General features: G+C 37.4%; 2 long non-coding RNA genes across 2 annotated transcripts; both read right to left on the reverse strand.

Moving 5' to 3' along the window:
- Positions 1-1,776, reverse strand: LOC139626921 (uncharacterized). The gene is made up of 3 exons (XR_011692461.1): positions 1,614-1,776; positions 1,333-1,449; positions 1-396 (listed from the first exon to the last, which is right to left on the reverse strand). It is a non-coding gene; the product is annotated as an uncharacterized lncRNA (long non-coding RNA).
- A 2,116-nt stretch (positions 1,777-3,892) lies between these two features.
- Positions 3,893-8,505, reverse strand: LOC139626421 (uncharacterized). The gene is made up of 5 exons (XR_011692261.1): positions 8,408-8,505; positions 7,840-7,941; positions 7,567-7,734; positions 7,286-7,402; positions 3,893-6,349 (listed from the first exon to the last, which is right to left on the reverse strand). It is a non-coding gene; the product is annotated as an uncharacterized lncRNA (long non-coding RNA).

The raw sequence follows: 8,505 nt of genomic DNA on the forward strand, positions 1-8,505 counted from the left end.
TTGTTGCTGGAGCAGCGGTTGTTGTTGTTGTTGTTGGGGCAGCAGTTGTTGTTGTTTGAGCAGCTGCTGTTGTTGTTGGGGCAGCAGCTGTTGTTGTCGTTGGGGCAGCAGTTGTTGTTGTTGGGGCAGCAGTTGTTGTTGTTGTTGGGGCAGCAGTTGTTGTTGTTGTTGTTGTTGGGGCAGTAGTTGTTGTTGTTGTTGGGGCAGTAGTTGTTGTTGTTGGTGGGGCAGTTGTTGTTGCTACAGTATTACACAAACTGGTCCCACAGCAGGCTGGTCCACTGGTGATGTTCCCAACATTTTGCAGGAATGGGAGGCTTCCCAGGCCAGCAGCAGCTGCACACAGGTTCGTAGATGCGCAGCCAAAGGCTGCAGAAGTGGTGGATCCACTCGTCACTGCAGATGAAAAATCACTGTGTTATTGTACAAATTCAATTCAGTTATTGTCAGATAATTAATTTCAGGGAGAATTGTTCAGATCTTTCACTTTACAAGTAACAACATCATGTGGAAAATCTTGTTTTTGCTGACATCAAGTGGTTGAATGTCTCATTTTGTTGCAGTGATGTACAAGTGTTCTCCAGGACCTAGTGACTGTCAGTGGTGGTGCAGGTGTGGTGTAAGTGTGCATTTTCACAATAATTCACATAACTTGAACTGTAACTTGAATACTTCTCAAGTTTGGACAAAACAACTGAGTTGATATCATCACCTTCAATGTCTGTTCGTGGACAGATTTAGCCACCGTGATAGCGTCACAACTCTTTAAGATACAATCACGAAACTACAGGTGTGTGTTTGAGACATCAAGGCCAAAGATGGGTGTGTTCCAACCCCTGAGTACTGGGTTCTGCGAGTATTCATGCAGTAATAACTACTGAGAACATCAACATGTTGATTGGTGTTACAGCTCGTGTCCCTTAACTGACAAAATAACAACCAGATTAACTGATACTGAAAATAATCGGTTACCTCAGCCCTCACAGAATCACTCACTTTGATTTGTAACTGGTTGAGATGAAGTTTTATTTATTTATTTATTTTTAATTACTCTTACTCTTTAAACCTGTCACACTAAAACGATGTTATAATCTTAATCTGTAGTCACAATAGCTGTCATACAAATATAGTGTAGTAAAAAGTAAAATGCTGACCTCTGAAAGGTTATGGATTAGAAGGACAAAAATAACATAGAATAGACCAAGAGATGTGAGAAAAAGTGCATTAAATTGCCCTCAAGGTCAGAACTTGATAAATGTATCTCATCACTTACATCCTAGTAGAAGAGATTAGGAGACAATCTTTGTCAGAGTAAACAACATGAAGACTCACAACTTGCTTGAAAGCACTGGTCCTCCACTCCACTACACTGTAATGTATTGGTGCACTGAGAGGTGGCGGGGTCACAAGTCAAACACGACAGGGTGTTAGTTGACTGAGGAGCAGGGACTGAAACAGAACAGACACAACATCATTTATATGAGGATGACAGAACATTGACGTATCACAAAATAAAAACAGAACATGTTGGAAGAAGGATTCCAATATTCTTCCCTTATGTATATCAGCTTGTCTGAGATAAGATCATAAAGAAGTCATTCATCTGCACTTACAAGGTAGAGTTGCAGAGTTGCAGTTATCTGTGTTGCAGCACTGAGCAGATGCAACTGCACTTTGAACACCCAAGTTCACTGAAAATGTCTGAGAGCCTGGAGCTGGACACAAGGAGGGCGATGCACACGCCTTGAAGATTTGCTGAAATGGAGTTCCAGATGAAACAGCTGCAGAGACAAAGTGCAGTTAGTTCATGTTGATGGAAAACACACATAACTTTGCAGCACATGTATTTGACTGAAAAGTAATAGACAACATGAAGAAAAGATTACCGTTAATGGAGGCTGTTACACACGCTGTCTCTGAGGAACATGGAACTGGTGCTGTGCTTGAACATTGATCATCTGTGCAAGTTTGACACACAAGTGCTGCAGCTGCAATGAGGAGAAAAATAGGGAAAAAAGGTCATATTAAATATTAGAGGTCTTTAGGGTTACAGGGTCAAAAATGTTCTCATAATTGTAGCTGTTGATCACAGATATTTTAAGACATAATGGTTGTAATGTTTAAAAATGATTTAAAGTGTGTAATATACACTGTTAGACTCTGATTGTTTAGTTCTTTATCTGTTTCTTATCTATTTAGATTTTTTCTTGCACTGCTGTAGCATGTGAATTTTCCCTCTGGGGATCAATAAAGTCTTATATCATATTTTCAATGATATGAAAGTAGTTCAGGTTAATTAAAAGTAATAATCCGCTATTATTTAGTTTACTATTTCTTCATAAAAAATAGCTCATCAGATGATGAGGACACAACTTTTTTTAGAACTGTTTTAAATTAGGTGGTGTATCACCTGCAGAAACTCTCATGTAAGAATCAGTGATGTTACCTGTGCTGCAGAGCGCCCAGATGAGAGTGAGAGAGAGGATCAGCTTCATCATGATGAACAGGTGAGTTCTGCAGATCAGTTTTCCTGGATGGTGACACTGCACCTTATCAGCACCGCTACACTTTATATACTCTACAGGTGTTGAACAAATCTATGACTTGTGCGACAGATGCATGTGTATGAACGTCAGGGATTGGGTGTGTGTTACCATTTTTACATCATGAGCTCAGATAGTCATCTCCTCCTTTGTTAGGTGGAAAAACATCACACCTTTTCACACCCTTTTAGTTTCATCAGTGTTTATTTGTTCAGGATTGTGAACCAGAAGTATGAAGTTAGACATTTTAAATTCCACATTTAAATGAGAATGAATTTATTTGTTCTCTCTCTCTACTGCTTTCTGGCAAGTTAATGAATTAATTAATTTATTGATTTGGCTTTTTGTCCATAGTTCACTTTTCTACTTCTCTAGGTCTCATTTGTTTGCCTCTTAATATCACACACTGAGTGCCTCTCTGTTGTTTTCACACTGACTGCATCTCTTCTGCATTGCTGCTACTGCCAGCTCAGTAAGATTTCAATGTCTCCACAAGCAGCTGCTAAAATTGTCAAAAAAAAACAAAAAACAAACTATATATTTTTTCACGTCTGTGTCATATTCAGATTCAGCCTAGACATAGACAACAATAGTGAAAGGTGTGAATTCCATGTATTGTTGCTGGCATGATGTCAATATGACATCAACAGATCTTTTCCCTGTCTATTTTTGCTGGGAGCCATGGGTCACGCCTCAAAAATAGCAGAGACACTGAACAACTATACAGGTATGGCGTTCGCCTGAGCCAGCCCCTCATGCTTTCGTCATCCAGGGGCGGTGTCATGCATAATACTAAATCATAATACAGCTGCAAGTACCTTTGTAGATTGACGGGAATGTGGCACCTATTTCTAGGTGATGTAAAATGTACTATGAGGGAACGTAAAAGTAGATCACAAACAACTAGAATTACTGCCTGTTGGTTGTTGGCCTCCACCAACCTGTCAATTCCCTCAGGGCGTTAATGAGATATTACGTTCTCGAGGATGGGACGTACAAACGGACAACCTGAAAAGAAAATGTCTCAGGTGTAGAGGCATTAAAATCCCATCCTGACCCCTGCTGCCTCAGTATTGGAAATAAGTCCAGAATTTACAGACAAAGACTGTTGTGCTGTATTTTTGTAAATAAATATCTTAGATGGAAATAGATTTAGAAAAAGAAAGAAAAAATAATGCCACTTTAAATTTTCTTTTGAAAACAGGTCTTGAGGGTGAGATGTCTCCCAAGTGTATGTTGGTGTTCCACAGTTGTACACCTCTATATTTCATTGAATACTACCCTCTGTTGGTGTGATGGGAAAAATGTATTTTGGAATCCTTATATTATAATTGTTGGAAACATTATGGTAAATTTCTGTCTTGAAATCTTGCTTTGTCAATCAAATACATTTACATTTTTTTCTTTTCATTTTTTATGTATTTGGGTCCCCATCAGCCACCACCAAAGTAACAACTACTCTTCCTGGAGTCCATTCAAGTAAATCGTAATGTAAAACAATCATGTAAATTAAAATCCAAGACAAAATGGAACAATAAAATAATGACAAAAACAAACAACAGCAAAACTACAAGTAACAATAATAACAATGACAAGTGTCCACGCTATATTGATACAATCAGTAAAACATTTGATACAGCTCAAAAAACTAAAAGCAGCATATACAGTGGCTGAAGCCAAACATGAATAAATTGAGGTTAAAAAATGAAAAACAAAATCATTAATTATCATTTAATCATGAATAAAAATGTGAAATATTTGATGGCAAAGTATTCCATATTTTCATTCCTCTGTACATAAAAGTACATTGCCTCCATAAGTGTGCGAGACAGGAAGTAGAAAACAACCTCTTGCTGCATGTCGTATTTGTATTTAAGTTGTGCCCTTTACTACGATATGAAACAATTACGGTACAGGACACTTGGGATTTTAGACAATTTAATATTTTCTTATAAAACAAAACAAAGAAATAACCATCTTGTCCCTCACTAATGCATAAACTTGGGGTTATATCTACACGTTTGTAGACTGTTAATATCATAAATGGTTAATATTTTAAATTTATGTAATAGAGATGTTGATGGTTCCCTGGACTTTGAAAATGTAGCTAGTCTAACAAACCTTTTCTGGATTATATGGATGTTATAGACAAATGTGGCAAACATATTGGTCCATATAATATTGCTACACCTCAGGTAAAAAGACCATCTCCATAAAAAAAGAGAGGCAAACAACAACAGTCTCCAAAAAAACATTGAAAGGCATTTCAAAAACCTTAATTAGCGAGGACAAATGACATGTATAGGGTTTAAATAAAGAGCTATGTGGCCACGTTAAATAGTTTGAACTCTGTCAATAGCAGAAAAATATAGAGGAACTGATAGATCTATGATTAAGAATATATATAGACAATGTCAGAAAAAAAAAGAAATTAATTGTCAAATCTGATTGTTACCAGTTTGCTCAATAACAATGAAGGGGCTCTGACACTGTGAGGCCATGAAATGTTTTCTTCTTATACCAATTTAAATATTTGTATTTTAAAATGAAAGTCAAATAACCACTTGGGTTTTTTTTTGTTTTGTTTTTACCCGTTTCTGAAAGAAAACACAGACCCAGGATCTACCACAGCAGTGATTTTGAGTCCTTCAGTAGATGTTTATATGTCTGTCCATGAACAGATTTTATCAGCATGACAGCATCACAACCTACATGATGCAGTCACATACCTTTACAGGTGTGTAGCTGAGACTGAAATAAAACGTTTGCAGAGGGGTGTGGTCCACACTCATGGGTTTCACATCAACATGTTGCTCAACATTTTCTGCAGCATCTTTATTGTAAGCTATACTGAATATCTGTGTATTTTTATGTGTGTATTTATATCATTAATGATCATTAATGACAAAACTAAACATTTAAAACAACACAACAAGACAAGAGCTCAGCATTTTCATTCTTTCATTTATTTCAGTCTTATTACTACAGTTTGAAACAATACTTAACTATTAAATGATGTTATAGCATTCGATAGATTAATCCCCAGCTAGTATGTACCAAATAAATAAAATCTGTAAATAAAATCTTTTTCACTCTGTTTTGTGGTTATGTGTGTGTCTATTGCACCTGTGCCTTCTCATCCCACCTCAGCTTCGCCCACATTCTTTTCTCTTTTTCCTAAATGTGGATTTCCTGTGACCTCCTTTCCTGTGGCTCCAAGATTTCAAGATATTCAAGATTTCTTTATTTGTCATTTTTTGGTGTACAGAAAAGCAAAATTGAGTTTCACACATCCACCAGTCAGAATTCAGTGCGAAGAAGCCTGTAAAATTATAAGTTAATAAATAAGATCAATAACAAATAAACTAAGATTATACGAAAATAGAATAAAATAAATAGTTTAATAAAATATTTTAAATAAAATATTTAAATGTGCTTCGTCCATGTCTTTGTGTTCTAATAGAGGCTAAAGACAAGGAGTCCAAGCAGCAGATGGATCACACCCAGTCGGATACAACAGGCATCACTGGCAGCAGTTGTAGTTGTTGTTGTTGTTGTTGGGGCAGCAGTTGTTGTTGTTGTTGTTGTTGGGGCAGTTGTTGTTGTTGTTGGAGCAATCGTTGTTGTTGTTGGTGGGGCAGTTGTTGTTGCTACAGTATTACACAAACTGGTCCCACAGCAGGCTGGTCCACTGGTGATGTTCCCAACATTTTGCAGGAATGGGAGGCTTCCCAGGCCAGCAGCAGCTGCACACAGGTTCGTAGATGCGCAGCCAAAGGCTGCAGAAGTGGTGGATCCACTCGTCACTGCAGATGAAAAATCACTGTGTTATTGTACAAATTCAATTCAGTTATTGTCAGATAATTAATTTCAGGGAGAATTGTTCAGATCTTTCACTTTACAAGTAACAACATCATGTGGAAAATCTTGTTTTTGCTGACATCAAGTGGTTGAATGTCTCATTTTGTTGCAGTGATGTACAAGTGTTCTCCAGGACCTAGTGACTGTCAGTGGTGGTGCAGGTGTGGTGTAAGTGTGCATTTTCACAATAATTCACATAACTTGAACTGTAACTTGAATACTTCTCAAGTTTGGACAAAACAACTGAGTTGATATCATCACCTTCAATGTCTGTTCGTGGACAGATTTAGCCACCGTGATAGCGTCACAACTCTTTAAGATACAATCACGAAACTACAGGTGTGTGTTTGAGACATCAAGGCCAAAGATGGGTGTGTTCCAACCCCTGAGTACTGGGTTCTGCGAGTATTCATGCAGTAATAACTACTGAGAACATCAACATGTTGATTGGTGTTACAGCTCGTGTCCCTTAACTGACAAAATAACAACCAGATTAACTGATACTGAAAATAATCGGTTACCTCAGCCCTCACAGAATCACTCACTTTGATTTGTAACTGGTTGAGATGAAGTTTTATTTATTTATTTATTTTTAATTACTCTTACTCTTTAAACCTGTCACACTAAAACAATGTTATAATCTTAATCTGTAGTCACAATAGCTGTCATACAAATATAGTGCAGTAAAAAGTAAAATACTGACCTCTGAAAGGTTATGGATTAGAAGGACAAAAATAACATAGAATAGACCAAGAGATGTGAGTAAAAGTGCATTAAATTGCCCTCAAGGTCAGAACTTGATAAATGTATCTCATCACTTACATCCTAGTAGAAGAGATTAGGAGACAATCTTTGTCAGAGTAAACAACATGAAGACTCACCACTTGCTTGAAAGCACTGGTCCTCCACTCCACTACACTGTAATGTATTGGTGCACTGAGAGGTGGCGGGGTCACAAGTCAAACACGACAGGGTGTTAGTTGACTGAGGAGCAGGGACTGAAACAGAACAGACACAACATCATTTATATGAGGATGACAGAACATTGACGTATCACAAAATAAAAACAGAACATGTTGGAAGAAGGATTCCAATATTCTTCCCTTATGTATATCAGCTTGTCTGAGATAAGATCATAAAGAAGTCATTCATCTGTACTTACAAGGTAGAGTTGCAGAGTTGCAGTTATCTGTGTTGCAGCACTGAGCAGATGCAACTGCACTTTGAACACCCAAGTTCACTGAAAATGTCTGAGAGCCTGGAGCTGGACACAAGGAGGGCGATGCACACGCCTTGAAGATTTGCTGAAATGGAGTTCCAGATGAAACAGCTGCAGAGACAAAGTGCAGTTAGTTCATGTTGATGGAAAACACACATAACTTTGCAGCACATGTATTTGACTGAAAAGTAATAGACAACATGAAGAAAAGATTACCGTTAATGGAGGCTGTTACACACGCCGTCTCTGAGGAACATGGAACTGGTGCTGTGCTTGAACATTGATCATCTGTGCAAGTTTGACACACAAGTGCTGCAGCTGCAATGAGGAGAAAAATAGGGAAAAAAGGTCATATTAAATATTAGAGGTCTTTAGGGTTACAGGGTCAAAAATGTTCTCATAATTGTAGCTGTTGATCACAGATATTTTAAGACATAATGGTTGTAATGTTTAAAAATGATTTAAAGTGTCTAATATACACTGTTAGACTCTGATTGTTTAGTTATTTATCTGTTTCTTATCTATTTAGATTTTTTCTTGCACTGCTGTAGCATGTGAATTTTCCCTCTGGGGATCAATAAAGTCTTATATCATATTTTCAATGATATGAAAGTAGTTCTGGTTAATTAAAAGTAATAATCCGCTATTATTTAGTTTACTATTTCTTCATAAAAAATAGCTCATCAGACGATGAGGACACAACTTTTTTTAGGACTTGTTAACTGTTTTAAATTAGGTGGTGTATCACCTGCAGAAACTCTCATGTAAGAATCAGTGATGTTACCTGTGCTGCAGAGCGCCCAGATGAGAGTGAGAGAGAGGATCAGCTTCATCATGATGAACAGGTGAGTTCTGCAGATCAGTTTTCCTGGATGGTGACAC

Source organism: Trachinotus anak, unplaced genomic scaffold (assembly GCF_046630095.1).
Source record: "Trachinotus anak isolate AG129_WGS33_773 ecotype Australia unplaced genomic scaffold, CSIRO_AGI_Tana_v1 ptg000010l, whole genome shotgun sequence".
NCBI classification, from domain to species: domain Eukaryota; kingdom Metazoa; phylum Chordata; class Actinopteri; order Carangiformes; family Carangidae; genus Trachinotus; species Trachinotus anak.